This window comes from Diabrotica undecimpunctata, chromosome 6, assembly GCF_040954645.1.
Source record: "Diabrotica undecimpunctata isolate CICGRU chromosome 6, icDiaUnde3, whole genome shotgun sequence".
Classification (NCBI taxonomy): domain Eukaryota; kingdom Metazoa; phylum Arthropoda; class Insecta; order Coleoptera; family Chrysomelidae; genus Diabrotica; species Diabrotica undecimpunctata.
This window is the reverse complement of record NC_092808.1, coordinates 148,124,988-148,141,804: the sequence shown is the minus strand read 5'-3', so window position 1 is coordinate 148,141,804 and position 16,817 is coordinate 148,124,988. Positions and strand designations below refer to the sequence as shown.

The window sequence follows — 16,817 nt, the reverse complement described above, 5'->3', positions numbered from 1 at the left end:
ATTCCTAAGTGCAGATTCATTTCGAATTTTAAGCTAATACGTTAGCGTTTTTTGTTTTTCTGGCCAGGGCCTGGGCCTGAACCATCGTCCTCTAAATCATTCGACACTGAGTCTGGCACGCTTGGCTATTTCACCGATGGTAAAGATATTTATAACCGTTAATCTTATTTTACTGCAATTTTGTGCGATGTACAATATTTTGCAGTTGAAAGTTACAAAATAAATATTTATTATTACTCAATTTACTAAGTGAACGCTTAGTTTTATATGAAAGACAATTGATTAGATTAATTCTCCAACAGTATCGATAATATATAACTTTTTTTCATCCACGAAATAAAAAGATTTCTATTTCAGTTCTGCCGCATTTTCTGATATCGGTTCCCAAAGACTGGCCTATTAAGTTGAAGCTGAAATCCCAAGGAGTTACACGATTGCGTTGGACCTTGGTCAGATGTATGAAAGTGATATGAAGGGAGCAGAAGATAAAGAATGGATTATGGTCGTTGAAAGAAAAAGCAACAATACCGAAAGGTGGAGGAGATCGTGAGGAAGATTTAGGGACTTTGTGTGTGTAGAAAATTTCCTTCACACGTTGACGGTATCAATCGAAATCTTTAAAAAAAAAACACCTTTTTATACTAATTTTATATCTGGAGATTGTAGTTTATAAAAGAATCTGATGTTTTATGCTTTAAATATAAAATAAACTGGATAGTTTGTGAAACCAGGACAGTTGTATACAGGGTGCGGCAGTTATACGGCCAATTAGAAATATCTCGAGAACTAAAGGTAACTGAATTATGAAAATTGGAATGAAGGGGTTTTGAAGAGTGACCTATTTAATGAAAATATTTTCATTTATTTGCTACGTCCGGTTATAAGGGAAATTGCTGATTACTTCGTTTTTTTTTGTAATGGGACACCATGTGTATTTTTTAATTTTAGAAATACTTTCGTTATTCTGAACATTTTTGTTAATACTTCCCTATAACTATTTTGAACCGTTTTTGAGATATATAATGGTTTTTATATGAAAATTACACTTTTTTACCATTCATATAAAATTCAATATCCTCTAATGCAAGTTGAATAAAAGTTTAAATTTCTTATTAACTTATTAACCACATACAGCATTATCGTTTACAGTTTAAAATTGGCTTTTTCATTATACAGGGTGCTGTCAAAATTGACAAAAAACCGACATCCTAAATTTTCTCCTAATTCCTTTTTTTTTAATGGGGCACCCTGTATGTGATTCATTATTTTAGAAAAATATGTTTTCTACTATCGAACTGTATTAGTATTCTCTATACCCTATACCTACCTCTTGCAGGTTTCAAATAAATTATCTTTATACATTTTTGGCACAAAAAATTTATTTATCAACCAGTCTATGGAATATTCTGACAAAAATATCAGTTATTGCTAATGTTTAATAGTAACCTTGTTGTATGGCATTGAGTGACAGTTATAATAATAATTTGCTTAATTTTCTTGACACAATAATAATGGCTCATTTAGGATATACAGAATAGTATCCAGAACTTGCCGTGTTTTTGCTGAGAGATATCCTGAGAAACTTCGACCAAATCATAAAACTGTAAAACGTTTGTTGAACAACTGTTTCCTGTTTGGTCAGTTTATAAGTGAAAGAACCCACGTTGATAATAAAGACTTACAAATAGATATCCTGGGATATTTTGCAGCTAATCCAAATTCCTCCTTACGGTAATGTGAGCAATCGTTACAGGTATCGACTCGAACAATTCACAAAATTTAAAAAAAAACATCATTGGACCCTTCATTCGTATACACTAACTCAACATTTACATCCTGGAGATTATATAAGATGTGTAGAATTTTGTGAATTGGTTTTAATGAAATGCCAAGATCAAGTTTACAAAAAATGGTGATGACTTCTGGAGTGACAAAAATTCTCAGCTTACTTGGGATAGTAAATTTCAAGAATTATTTTTGTTCAATGTTTTTTGTGCCGTAAAAATAATAAGATCTCGTTCTCATGAGTCGCTCTCATGATTTCTGAAGAAAATTTAAACGGAGAGCGTTACTGCAACATTTTACGTCAAGTAATTGTACCAGCACTGCACGCTTTTCATAAAAATAAGGCTTACAAGGCTTGGTTTCAACAAGGTGGAGCACCGGTGCACAATATTCGACGAGTCGGCATATTTCTTGATGAAATATTTAACGATAGACGAATAGTTAATAAAGATACGTTTCTGTGGTCACCAAGATCCCGTTGTTACCGTTAGTTTACTATATTTGGGGACATGTTAAAAATAAGGTGTTCTCTGAACCTCCCGCGTCTGAGGAAGCTATAATAAATAAATTCCTTAAAATTCTTAATCAAATTGATGGAGAATCAATATCATCAGCTAGGTACAAATGAAAATCTGGTTAAAAGAGTTCATAAATGATTGGATGATGATGGGTAACATTTCGAACATTAATAAGCTAGTTTAAAGATAACGCCTAAGAGATTTAAAAATAAAATTTGAGTATAGTTTCAAATGAATTTAACTAACGTTAAAAAATGAATACAACGTAAGTGTAGAAGATTCACTTGAAAAATATATAGATATAATTTATATAGTAAACAAGTAACAAAGAAAAATATCTATATCTCTAACGAGTAATGATTCCTAACTTCTCAATTGTTGACCAAAACAGTACGAAAAGCATGGCGGCTACGCATGCGCTCGTCACATAATAAAAAGCGCACGTCACATATATCCTAAAGTTCTTTTTGTTTGTACTAACGATAGAGTAGCAATGACTGCTGTTAAATATATGTGAATGAACCGTGCAACATTTTCCGCATTAACTTTCTAATCAGTCGCGATATAGCTCTTAATAGCTGGAAGAAAAAACTCCATTTCTAGAAGATCTTTTATAACTTTATTGGCGAGTTCAAATAGTGAGGCTGATGATTGGTGATGTCTGTCATATTGTATACAAGATAATATTCCTTTAAATTCAGTACCAAGTTTTATTAAAGTGAATAAGTGTAGGAATTCTACTCGAAGGATTTTTTTCTTTACTCTTTGTCCAATTAGTCCATTGTTGTGACAGTAAATTTGCCGTAATACACTTTTTACTGTAATAATTTAATTATTCCGACTCGACGAGTCATATTTTTCTTAGCAGCAACTTCCTAATTACTTAATTAAAAAACTTAAGTATTTACATAGTTACCGTTACTTTTCCTAACCTTAACTTCTTAATTAACCTGGTGATGCCAGTTTGACTTGATGTTGACTTTTGCTCTTAAGCGGCGCTTAGAGGTTAAGGTTCGAACTTTGTCTCCCTTTTGTATCAAAAGAGAAGTGAGTAGATTAAATGTTTGAACAGAAACTGATAGTGTTTGTGTTATTTCAACGAAGAGGGCTTTTGAAGCATTAAGCATGACCTATATCCATATAAGTGTGTATAACTAGGGTATCGATTCGATGTGGAATGTGTGCCGCTTCGAAAATTAACATAAAGAAACAAGAAATGCGAACCGATTTGTTTCAGCGCGGATCAACAGGCACATTAAAGGCAATGGGAAAAGTTAAAAAGCGTATTAGCATTTTTTTAATTATAAGTTGGTTGGCAAAAGTAATTTAAAGAATGATAATGTGTGTAATTATTATATACAAATTACTGTGTAAAATATTTTTTAATCGTGTTTCGATAAATTCGAATGTAATTATACGTTCGAATTGTTTCTAAATTCCCTTTGTCTGTTTCTTCTCGATCGACGATGATAAAATAAAATGTTGAAGTCATGGAGTAAAATATAGTTCTATTGACAGCTACTGAAATATTACGCTATAATTGTTGTTGAGGTAAAATTTATAATAGATATATTTATAATCTCACTAAAATGCTACGATTCATCAAATAAGTGTATTGCCCTCTGCATAAAACAAAAACATTTTAATTTTGAAAGCTAGCAAATATAATTGGAACCGAGGAAATGATTGCAGGCATTTAATCAATGCCTATTAGGCAATCTATAGTTTGCAGGAAGATATAGGTTTTAGAACGTCTTTCGATGTTGTCCGATGCCTAACTTCCACGTCCTTCTACCGTCCCATTGGCCATCTCTAAGATCCCTTGTACTCATTGCCTTGGTTACCCCTTCTTTCCATGTCTTTTTGGGTCTTCCTCGTTTTTTACGGTTTGGTGGTACCCACTGCATAATCTTTTTGGGCAATCTTGTGTCTTCCATTCTTTGAACATGACCATACCAAATTAACTGTTTCCTTTCAATATCTGTTGTTAAGTAACCGTCTACTCTAATTCGTCGTCTTATTTCCTCATTTCGAACTCTTTCCCTGCGAGATATACCTAACAATCTTCTAAACACATCCATTTCTATAGCTTCTAATTTTTTTTGTTGTTCTCGGTTATTTGCCAAGTTTCTGCTCCGTAAAGTAGGCTGCTTTTAATTCCCCCGCAATGTACAGCTTTGTTTGTTTCCTTTGGAGTTTTATTTCGCAAATAATAATGTAAAATGAGAGAATGAAAATCTTTTTTCTACATATGCGTCATTTTTTCAAACAAGCCAAAAACAGCTGTCAAAAATGTACCAACTAATGATCCTGTATCGCACTAAAATTTGACATATGAGTATGAGTGAAAAAGGATAGACTTTCTAGAACTACTTTTTGTTTTTTTTTAGATCACAGAGCGTTTATCGGCGAAGGAGTATACTTACTTATAAGACAACGAGATTTATATGGAAAAAAAATAATCGTTCTAAATCAATTTAAATAAATTTTTAATTCTACAAATTTTCAATTGTCTTTCGCGTGTTTCAGAACGAGTAATTTCAAATTATTTTTATGAAACAATTATCGAGCATCAACCACAATATTGCACTAACCGCTTGATTATTATTTTTTTTTTTTCTCAAATTTAGACTCATTTACGTTTAGTTTATTACTTTCCCATATTGTTGTATTTGATATTAACAATTTAGTAATTTAGAGAAATGTGTGCTATGTACATAATTCGGCTGAATTGATTCAAATAATATAATTAATTAAACAACCCAGAGACCGAATACAAATATTTCAAAAAGAGCAATTATTCAAAATATTCGTGATTACACATGGCTATATAATTAATTATTGTTCGCAAACGTTTTCATTTCGTTGCGTTGATTATAAAATTTTGATTGTGTCTGTTACAAGGGTGGTTGCTAATATTTAAAGATGTGGCATTGCCACATGCCGATGTTAATAAGGGATTCGATATTTTAGTGCTCCCAAATTTACACTTAAATAACAGACAAGTATAGAGAGACAATAGTGCTGCGGACATGTGGAGCATTAGTTCAAGTAGAAATCCTGTAGAAATAGTAGATACAGAAACATAAAAGTTCAAAATGAGATAAAATCGCAAAGATACAATGGAAAAATACTTGCAGAGATGTCCTGGGCAATATAACACAAGAAGATTTCTAAACTATTTAAAATTAGGACGCCGTTTAAAAAAATCCTCTTACTGCTTAGAAAGAAAAGTTTGTTTTCCTTATTATGGATAACTGCCGGTTATCGAAATTCTCCGAGAACGATGTTTCTCCGTTCAGACCCTGAATTGTTCCCCCCGTAAACTCTTCATGTTGTGTCAAACTCGTATCTCCCCTTATCAGTTTTTATTCGAAGTCAATCGGATCTCGTGTCGTGTCGAAGACGACAAAATCAAAGGCGTGCAATCCTGCAAATATTTGGGGGTCATTTTCAACAAGAAGGGAAATAGCGCAGATGAAATCAGGGAAAGAATAAACAAGGGCAGAGCAGCGACCCGTGCCTTAAACTCTCTTCTCTGGCAAAAAACAATTCGACGAGAAACCAAAAAACACATTTACGGTAGTATAGTCCAAAGTATTACACTGTACGGTTCGGAAGTATGGGACGTCACCAAAGCTAATAGAAACAAACTTTTGACGACAGAAATGGATTATCTGAGACGAAGCTGCGGTAGATCGAAACTGGAGAGAGTTAGAAACGAACAAATAAGAAACGAAATGAAAATGGAGAGAAATATCAATGATGACATAGAAAGAAAACAATTAATCTGGTTCGGACATGTTAAAAGAATGCCAGAGTACAGATGGCCTAGGAGAGTACTGGAATGGATCCCTCCTGAAAGAAGAAAGAGAGGACGACCACGGAGAAGTTGGCGCAACGAGATTGATGAAGCAATGGCGGCAAGAGACTTAGAAGAGGCAACTGCATATGACAGAAAAAGATGGAAATTGGGGGCGGAGAAGCGGCGACAGCCGTAATAAATCCGTTATTATATATATACAATCGGATCTCTCTTTTTGATTCGATATTGGACTTTAAAGAGCCGGGCCTTCAAATTTTTGTGGGAACTTATTTAAATTAAAACGCAGTTAAAGCGAAGTAGAACTTGACAATTACGCAGTTAATATTTTTCCCAGATGACTCCTCAAATACACTTTGTAAACAAACTTCAGGTCGCTGTTCACGTATCAGCCAGGGGCGTATCAAATAAATTCTTGTTATATATTTAAATATTCGATATTCAAAGGAAAACGCTGCAAAACTGGACTCTTCACCTTTAAAAAGCATTTTGATTTTTTGTCGATAGGACATTCTTATCAAAAGATATCGAATTTTTGCCCTTATATCGAAGTCCTAATAAACATTTTTGTTCAAAATTGTCTCAGCCAATTGGTAAATCGATTTTTTTCATTCCCCTTTCCCCTACGAGGGACCGTTTTTGGTGACAGTCTTTTTTGCATCTTTTTGCAAAAAAGACTGTCACCAAATTGGTCATAAAATTGACATTCTCAGCCAAATTCAGCTTATCGGTATGATTTTTAGAGGTACAGTGGCATTAAAATACCTGATTAAAACTGAAAAATGTCTCTTAATCCAACACAAATTTTTCTTTTCCCATAGACGTTTTCATAATGGCGTAAGATTATCCATTTGTTTCTATTTCTAATTGCGATGGAAGCTACTATAACTTTACAATATTCCCTCGTATTTGCCCAATAATACTTTAATGTCAACATGAGTAAATAATTCAATTTGTGGTAATATTTGAGTTGACTTTTTAGTGGTAAATTGCGTAATTAATCATAATGAAAGTGGCTTTCATCTAAAGAGAACTTTGTTATTTAATTATTGAACATAACAAAATAGGAAACATTCGATTTATTACTTTTTTGGCCTGTCTATACTTAACGCAAAATAAATATTGTTGCACCTCATATTTTACATGTTTCCATGTTGCCATATTTAGAATCTAACAGTACAATTCGGGGATACTAGGTTTTATTAGCAAGTTTATGAATTTTTTCAATTGTCGAAAAAATGCTATCTGTCCAAAAATTTGTCAATTACAACACCAGGAGATATTTGAGATATGGTTATAATAGAAAATTTACAAATATCTTAAACTAAACGAATCATTAAAGAGCGTGGAGTAGAGAAATATTTTTTATAAAAACAATTTCCCTTACTTCAGTAGTTTATAAATATATACATCACCAGTTACAGAGTTTACAGCCAAAATGTCTCATTTTTAAGGAACTGGCTTTTATCAAAGGCAAATAAATACCAAATACGATAAAACATGCATTTTTGATCACCTACAGCTACTCTGCACGAGCTGAATCCACCGTTTAAGTGCTTTTAACTACAAATTCATGCTTTTAGTTCAAACAAATATAAATCCTTGTAAATATGTTTGAAATATCTGCTTATACTCCGTGTCGTATTCGGAGTTAATATGTACTTTTTTTATTAGGATATTTATATATAAATTTAGGTGTATTCGTGAGTGTATAAACATTTATTTACCGCGTTTATCGGCATTCGTTTTTGAAGAAATCATTTTCAAGATAGTTATGTCAGGCGTAAGTGACTAAAAGCAATCAAATATTTCACATGTGATGTTCCAGCAGCTTAACCTGCGGATTTCGCCAGATTTATTAAGTATAAATATGCCACAAGTATTTAAATATACTCCATATATCCTTTTGGGTTTCACAATTAAAGTCTTTTATACTTATAAAAGAAGTTCAAAAAATTGGAAGAAACACATCACGTTGAAGACTGCTGAAATCAGATCAAAACCATCATGCAAGAAACATCCAAAAACAATAAAACAAAATCAATAAAGAGATCAGTACGAAAATCTGGGATGCAAAGGAAAAATGTTATAGCAGCAAATGTCTTGAAATAGAAGAACTGCAAAAAAGGATGACGTATTTAATATGTACATAAAGGTGCAATAAATAACTGGACCATATAGGTCAACTGCAAGTAGTCCACTTGACAAACAAGGAAATATCATAGACTGGTCTAATCATAACCTTGGAAATGAAAAGAGCTATAAAACTATAAAAGAATACTAATGCAACCGGGCCAGATGAAATTCCCAGCAAAATAATCAAACTACTCGACGATAAAGGTAAATATTATCTTCTAAACCTCTTGGAACATTGAAAGGCTTATTATTTAAGAAAAGACTTATTATTACGAGGAAGGTCCCCAAGATGGATCGACCAAAATACAGGAATATATAAAAGACCTGTACATGAGTTAAAAGAAATGACCAGAGACAGAGATCTTTGGAGACGAACAATACACGACATCACGTTGACCACTCCTTGTAGGGGTCAAGACTGAAGAGATTTAAACCTCTTAAATAAAAAATACGAAACAGAACATATAGCAACAGAGTAGTTATTGTTAACACTTGGAACGATACGAACAAAAAAAAAACGCTAAACAATGTAATGATCATGGCACCATAAGTCTGATGAGCCATGCACTAAAAATTCGCCGATTCTTCTGTATTTTCGCAGAATCTAAATGTTGCGCTGTCCACTTTGCAGAAATGGAAACAACCAATAAATCCTGATACAGGGACAAATAATGTATTAAGGCACCGGTCCACTAGCAAGTTGACTTGCGACATTTCTTGAGAAAGAGACTCTCAGACTTGTGTAGACGCGTCTTGAGAGTTCATCCACAAGCGCAAGTTACTTACATAGTCGCTCTCAGCAAGTAGCTGGTGAGTTATGTGTAAACTGTATCTGTACCTGTACCTGTACTCTAACTGTACTTACTGTAACTGTACATGTACGATATTGTCTAGATAGTTATTTTTTCGGTACGCATCTGAAATAATTTGCCAGAGTATTATAAAATTAAGATGGCGAGTAAAAAGTGTTGGTTGAAACAGGAAATCGTAGACTTAATATAGCAATGGGAATTACTTCCGGAGCTCTCGGACATAAAAAGTAAAGATAACCGCAATAGAATAAAAAACCAAATCCTTTAAAAAGTTTATCAGTGACATTCAAAATCAGTAAAAGTGAAATTGCTCGTAAACTACACAATATACGAACACAGTTTCATCAAGAATTGCGAAAATCTGAACTGAAACCTAGTGGTTCTGGAACTGATGATATATATAGCAGTAATGGGGAATTTTTCCGTGCATTGATGTTTATTCGAGGTAGTCACACTAATGCAAAGACTATTAATAATCTGGTAAGTAAAAATCAAATACATGTGCTGAGAATTCTTTTTATTTGTTTGTTTATTTATTATTGTTAAATATGTTGATATTGCCAAGGTATTTCTCCTTGGTAAGTTTGTCTTAAGACCAATAGACTAGAATTTGGCATTCTAATATACCTCCATTCTCCATGTTGTTATCAGTATCAAAAGTACCTGGTGGTGCATAAGATTTCTGTAATGCACATATTGCGGATACTATGATTGTTGTTTTTTCTGGAGATGGTTCCACTGGTTTTCTTAAAACGCGAGATCTATTGGCTATAACACTGAATGCATTTTCAACAATGCGTCTAGCTCGTGACAAACGATAATTAAAAATGCGATTAGGTGCTGGTTGTCCATGAAATGGATAAGGCTTTAATAAATACGTTTTTAATGCAAAGGCATCATCAGATACAACAACATATGGTACAATATTTGGTACTTCCTAGTAAAGGTTGAGCAGGCGGTAGATTGATTGAGTTGGTTGATAGAACATGCGATAGTGAGCAATTATTAAATACGCCTCTATCTGAAATTCTTTCATTACATACAATATCAACGTATATAAACTTATATGTTGCATTAACCAATGCCATTAACACTATGCTATTAAATCCTTTGTAGTTGTAATACACGCTGCCGCTATTTGCAGGTGCTTTCATAGCTATATGTTTTCCATCTAAGACACCTACGCAGTTTGGAAAGTTCCAATACTTTTCAAATAACTTTGAGTGCCTGTCTCATTCTTCATGTGTTTGTGGAACCTGAAAAAAATATAATGAATGATAATTTCAAATAACATATTATTATTATATTTCTTTATGTACTTCAGCAAACAGAAACAGAAAAGTCAGATTCTGAAAATAGAGGTGAATGTAGTCAGTTTGCAAGAAAAACCGATGAAAAAGTAGAATTGGATGACTCTAATCGGGAAAGCAAAAAAAGGAAGGAAACCATATCTAAACAAACAGAGCATGCTTCTATGTTACAGAAAGCAATGAAAACTGTAACGAATTATTTTATCCACCACATAGGGTATTATTATGGGGGTTGAAAATTGGGGACAGAGGTAGAGCAATCAAAATAAACGAAACTGTTGGGTTTATTTGGAGCAACTGAGTCGTGGATAAGTGAATAAAACAAAAGGATTGGATTGGGCAACTAAAAAATGAAACAAAGGGGTACTAACATGAATCTTCTGGACAAATAGGCAAACAAAACAACAAGAAGGACCTCTAGCTATTTAAAATGGACGCCGCTTCGAGAAAACTTCCTGCTGGATGAAAGAAAAGTTTCTTCCGTCCTGGATTGCGCTAAAACTTTTGAGGGTGGAAACTAGACTCAGAATATCTGCCACACGAACAAAAACTGCAAATTGTGTTGAAACGGCTTCTTAATTAGGACAGAGCAAAATTTGAGGTTGAAAGTTGTCACACTGGACGCAAAATTTGAAGCTTTACTTCCTAAAAAACTGGAACATGTGAGTATTTTCCAAATTTGTTGGGAACGTCGTTTTACAAATATTTCACGATGAGAGCATACAACAAAAACCAGTGATTACTCTTACTTTAACTGACACATTACTTAGAGTATAAATCACCTTTTTTAACAAATTAGCCGGTTTTTTCCGACTAAACTAAACACATCTGCTCAAAATGGCCAACATTTAAAACCTTACTTAAAACTGTATAATTAAATGCCACAAAACTAGTTATTTGTCATAAAAAAGGACGAGAAACAAAAAAACTACGAATTTGAAGCTAAATTCGGACTCCAATAATAATAAACACGCCTTTAACAGCGACCGGCCTTACCGAGAGTGAGTTAATTCTTAAAAAGCATTCGCTTAACTTGGTATAAACAAAACATATAAACGGGAATATTTATTTGAAACGTAAAATATTACTTAAGTAACTTCGGTCAGAAGAAAATACCAAAGAAATACGTGTCCGTGAAATATAAACAAACTTTAAAATGGTTTATTATCGACTCGGCGACGCAAAGAGGAATTGAAAATATTTTTCGGTGTTTTAACTTATACGAGGGGATTTCAATATATACCAAGGAATTCAAAAATGCTACACAATTTTCGATAAACCAACTGACGAATTTCAAATTTTTGGTGACTTCGTAGCATGTGAGTTAAGAAATTTGCGGTCCCCATCAAACCAAACAAAACTAAAAGAATTATTCAGAGAGCAGTTCTAGAAATATCAGAAATAATATTCGGTATAAAACAATAATTTTTTTCGTAAAGGTTTATATCTACAAAAAGGCGATAAAGTTTAGTTTTAACAGCGTTTTGTTACAGTTTGTAATAAAGCCAGTGTTACAGTCCGCCTAGTTTTTCATTTTGCCTATAATATAAAACGACTAAAAACTAGATAGACTAAACTAAAAATATATAACGAAAAAATCACATTCCTTCCTTTAAATCCCTAGTCTATTCTAACCACAAAGAAAAACTACATTTATACAGAATCAAACAAATTGAATAAACGTGGTCACACGCTTCTTTTCCGGGATAATAATATGAATATTATTAACAAACCTGCTAATTAAATTAATACGCAAACTCTATGCATTCGAATAAGCTTATCAAAACCTTTACACGCATCGCTAATTGTTGGCAATGACAAAAATGTTTACATCGGATGCAAAATATAGTTCGTATTTGGAAGGTATGGGCATAAATATATATTCAAGGTTCACTGGTTGGCGGTTTACTTAATAATACAATTTGTGGAATATATTCCAGTTTGACAAAATAAATTCAATTTTACCATATCGTAAAAGTCAATAGTTAATGTTAAACAAGGAAAAATTTTCGCTGTATGAACAATTTTTTCGTCATAAAAAGTTAACTTTTTTTAAACGTTTGTTAGTGGAAAGGATTATTTTTTTAACACGCTACTAAAAAACGTAAAATATGAGTGAAAAAAGTGCCCAAAGTTGATTTAAATGATTTAAATTTTACTAACAATACTCTCAATAAACATAATGCATCGGCAACTCAAACCAATTCACCACTATCAAGATCACTCAATCTTCCAACTACTTCTCGAGAGAAAATTTAAGTGATTACATGTTAAGTTGAATTTGGATTGAACAGATAGCGCTGGAAGCTCACCTCATCGTGTTAGTTTTATACAATTCATGCAAATAAATCTACAAAGACTAAGATTATAAAACAAAGCCTACGGTAATCATTTGTACACAAGATTCCAAAAGATCCTTCCAAATACGTGAAACGTAATTAGGATAATAAGGTGAACATTCAAAAGTTCAGGAAGCAAAGGTCAGGGGATTAGAGCTAATTAAAGCAATACCAAAAGAAATTGGAACCTTTTTTTGTAATCTGCCCATGAAGCCAGGAGAAATCCTTAAATCTCGTACAAGAAAATTGTCAGATTTTATCTAGAGCACGGCATTCTTAGTGAAGTTCAATCAAAGAGCAAGGTTAGGCACATTTTTCTCGTGCAGTAGACAATTAGATTGATATAATCAGCATAGGTCAGGATTTGCGCTGATTTATTATATATTGAACCAGTGGTTGTGATCTGTGACATTACTTTTTCGAGAGCTAGATTGAACAGTATACAGGAGACACGGTGTCCCTGGCGCAGCCCGTTATTTGTTTTAAAAGGTTCAGACAGTTCCCCCTGAATTCGTACTCTACATTTAAGTTTTTCAAGAGTTAGTTTTGTTAAATTTACCAACTGATTTGGTATTCGCAGCCCTTTCATTGCTTTAAACATTTCTCTTCTATTCACAGAGTCGTAGGCTGCTTTGTAGTCTTCTTCGATAGACGTTAAATTTTTGCGTCGAGACAAAAAAATTCTTCCCGTCTGATCAAAATCCGAGGCCGTATCATTTAGGATATTTCTTTCTCCATCTTATTTTTGTTATCTGTTGCTTCATGGTACAACAAATCTTTTTTTAACTAGTTTGGTTTTCCCCAATATTTCTGTTACTGCATTTTGTCCACAATTCCTCCACATTTATTTTTCTTTGCCTCCAGGCTCTTTATTCCTTCATCCATCTGACTCTTATACTCTCTTGCAACGGTTTTAATTATTATCCATATTAACGTCAATTATCATATCATACTAAATACAATGAGACCGCTACGGGTGACTCTTGCAACTGAATAAAAAACGTTGCATTATTGAGGAAACTATATTTATATTAACGAATCTTTCAATTTTATCCAATAAATGTAATCACTGTAACAGCATCGTTATTGTGAAGTTATAATTAAGAGCAAATCAGGCCGCCATGGTGGATTTATTTCGATATAATGGAGTCGTTAGCCGAAAATTGGTAATCCAAAATTCAAAATTCAGCCGTGCTTCAATCTACCAAACTGTTTATGGTGTTTTAAAATGGAATATTTACATATGAAACAATATTGAGGCCCACGGGAAATCCAACACGGAGAAATTAAATATTAACACGCCATTGCGGCTAATAATAATAAACGCCGAGTGTTGTAATACGAACGAATCAGCTTCGAGTGCGTTTTATCAAAAATTCATGCGTTATACCAAAAGTTATTCATTTGCCATTCAATCAACAAGGCCTCGCTTCGATAATTAACAATTTTTTTTATAACAACGCCCCGTTCAATTTTTTCCGTTCATCATTCAACATATTTACACCTGGTGTTCTCTGCACTACACTAATAAGTTTACAATCCGTTTCACACTCTTTCGGAAATTTCGCAAGCTGTTATATAAAACATTCTTAAAATATATTCGTATTTTATGGCTATAATAATTATTTAAAACATAATTTGGGTTAAAATTGGCTAATTATAAATAGTGACGACTAGTGGATAATAGTTGAACTACAAAAATAATGTGTAAATTAATTCATATTAAAAATGGCTAATTACTGGCGATGACGACTAGTGGATAATATCACAAATACAGAATTGGCTTGGCGGCCGGGACGTGTCGGCAGGAATGGAGCGGAGGACGGGATCGTGGCATGACGTCAGATGTCAAAGGTCAAAGTGCGCTCAAGTGTCTTACCTTCTACTCGCACACAAAACAAAAATCGAACAAAATCAGACTATATATACAGACTAGAGACTTCTCTGAGGGTAGGTAAGAATTCATGAGATGGACTTAAACTAGTCTGGCCTACGAATATTTTCAGTGGATTTTAGGAATAAAAGTGCCATGCAAGATATGTTGCATAGCATTGATTAATAACAAGGGATGAAGGAAAAATTTATAAATTTCCACAGGTACAGAGATTTGAATATTTAGGGACTTATTTTCGTGTAAACGAGTATCCAGGCGGAAATACACAAAAGACTAATGTCAGGAAATCGTTGCATATAAAACTGTAATAAGACCAATAGTTACGTATGCCTTAGAAACCTGGACTATGACAAAAACTAAGCGATCACTGTTGCAAGTATGGAAAAAAATACTACAATGAATATTGAGCGGAAAAATTAAATATAAACCACCAGTGGACACGAAGAATAAACAAAAAGTTAGAAGAAATATATAAGGAGCCTAATATAATTGCAGTAGTAAGAGCACAAAGACTTATATGGTTAGGACATGTCCCCATGAATGGCCCAAATAAGAATGCCAAGAATCTTAGGTACAGTAGATGGTAAACTACTGTACTAGATGGTAAAGTACAGTACTACAGAAGTAAGTAAAGAACTACAGTAGATGGTAAAAAGAAAAAAAAAGAAGGCCTAGGACCAGATGGAGTCAAGTTAAGGACGACCTGAGGTATCTCAATATAAGCGAAGAACAAACAGAAATGGAGGATTAAAGATTGAAAACCAAGCCATGAGCCTGCTAGGCTCGTATAGTGCTAATATATTCTTAAAATAAATCACCAAGAGTAACCAACAGTTACCTATGGTAGAAAAGAATTATTCTTATAAGCAGAATATAGTAGGATAAGACATTCTTCAGCAGAATGTAGTAGGATCTATTTATCAATATTAAAAGACAAAGTAAATAAAAAAAATACCACTATTAGTAAGTCAATAGCATTTATGTCTTAAAGTTCATGTACATATAAAATTAGTTCGATCTTAATATTGAAATTAAATTAATTTAAGGCCAAACACTCATTATGTCGGGATAGCATCATTAGTTTTTTCCTAGTTTTTCTTAACGCTATCTTAATGATCTTTTATGTATGGTCACTCCCGGTGGAGCTTTACTTGCAGAGAGAAAGCTCATCATATCTGGGTGTAGTCTGGTACCTAAAGTACCTTGGAGTTAAGCTGTCTTAGAGCCTCTCGAGTCGTCGATTTAACAAAAAGTAACTTCACCACGACAAGGACTTGCGGCTTCTCTCACAAGAGCCAGAATAGTAGAAGAACAGCTTAGTCTGGAACTGCAGGAAATTAAAAACACTCATCTCTCTTTTTACATCCATACAAGCCTAACAAAACCTGCAACATCATCTAAACATACTCAGTGATTGGTATACGAAATAGAGAACAAAAGTAAATAAAACAAAATCAACTCAAATAACATTTACCAACCGTCACAACATATGCCCAGCTGTAAGAATGGAAAATGTAAGAATACCAACAGTATCAGACGCTAGATACCTTGGCCTCCATCTTGACCATCGTCTCACTTGGAAGAAACATACCCAGGCCAAAAGAAGACAGCTCGACTGTATTGGCTTCTTGGACGTAAATCAAAACTGAACATCCAAAACAAAGTTCTTCTGTACAAAGCCATACTCAAACCTACCTGGTTCTACGGACTACACCTATGGAGCTGTGCAAAGCCCACGTTGCTGAATATCATCCAAAGATTTCAGTCCAAAGTGCTAGGATCGATAGAGTATATAATGCTTTCTTCTTTGGTTTCTATAAACTCTTAGTTTAGCTTTTTAGTATCCAGTAGTCCCAGTAGTACTTCCTCTTCTTCTTTCAGATCTTCTTAATTTGTAATTTTTAGTGGAGCCTTTTTGATAGACCTCCACCACAGTATATTTACTCCCTAAATTGTCTCTTTTAAAGAATTTTTATGTGTTTTTTTGTTTTCTTTAGACGGAAAATACAAATATTTCACTTCCATAATTTTTTGGTGTATGTAAAATCTGCAGTTTAAAAATAAATTCAACAAGACGAAATACAGTATTTGACAAATCCTTTTTGGGAAATATGAAGAACGCACAGATGCGAGACCCTTTAAGTAAATATTTTCTTCTGATATTTTGCCATTTCAGTGAGCATATCTTTCGCTTTTTATA

At 33.5% G+C, this 16,817-nt stretch overlaps 1 protein-coding gene across 5 annotated transcripts in view; it reads left to right on the top strand.

Moving 5' to 3' along the window:
- Positions 1 to 16,817, top strand: part of pxb (putative Hedgehog signaling attenuator pxb) — a 341,285-nt gene that overhangs the window by 106,615 nt on the left and 217,853 nt on the right. The window lies entirely within an intron of this gene.